The following is a 1,038-nucleotide window of genomic DNA, read 5'->3' on the forward strand; positions in this document are numbered from 1 at the left end:
CAACTTCAGAACCGTCTACTTTGCATCGAGGATGTCTGTGGGTAAGAAACTGCAGTTCTTTCTACATGGCCAAAGGAACTCTGACATTAAAGCTGCAGAGACTCAGTGAGAAACTTAAAAGGAGAGTAACAAAATTAATGGAAAGAATTACTAGAGATTGATTAGTTCTTATCTTCGACTTTTTCTTTCCAGTGCTTAAGATATCTTTGCTTTTTTTTTTTTTAATTGAGTAAGAGATAGCAATGGGAAAAAAAAAAGAAAAGTGTAATGTTAGAGGAATTACTCTGGGATAAGAGAAAAGAAAAATATAAAAAAACCTTTTAAATATCCTGCAGTTTTATCACTGTACTATTATGTTCCAGTCCACAAAATGTGTATCCTGTTTTAAAAAATAGTGTCAACAATTGAAGTATTTAGTAGACAATGTAAACTTGGCTTTACTTTGTCCTGGGACAGAACTGAGCTTATGTGAAGCCAACTTTCAGATCCAAGTACAATTGGAAAATTGGAACTTCGGTCTTGTAGCTAAGGCACATTATGAAGTCAGTTTAATTGCCTGCAGTAGTTGCTGTTTCTGTAACCTTGGCGACAACCAGAAACAACAGTAAATGTAACCATTTAAGGCTTTTAATCCATGGAGCTACCAAGACTGTATGGAAAGGTTGTATGGAAAAGTAGAATTTCAGCAAGGAGACCAGAGCGGAAGAATTTTGGAGATGTAGCTCCTTTCTCTTACATATTGAACATTCAAGCTTAGATTTCTTATTCAGAAAGATCTCTGGGGTTTGTGGAGTATTTAATGTTGACATGAGCCTTTGATGGTAGAGTGCTTTCTACACTGGTGGCCCATTGCAAAGCAAATTTAGTTTTAAAAAAATTCTTACCTGTGTATCTGTGGAAATTTTTGAAGATAAAGACCACTTATTTACCAAATAGATCAATCAAAATTAACAGGATATTACAGAATAAAAATAAACACTTGAGAATCCATAATTGGGACAATTTCTATGTTTTCAGTTAATGTTTTTAAATATATCA

Source organism: Sapajus apella, unplaced genomic scaffold, assembly GCF_009761245.1.
Source record: "Sapajus apella isolate SASKATOON/1434 unplaced genomic scaffold, GSC_monkey_1.0 scaffold27, whole genome shotgun sequence".
NCBI lineage: Eukaryota > Metazoa > Chordata > Mammalia > Primates > Cebidae > Sapajus > Sapajus apella.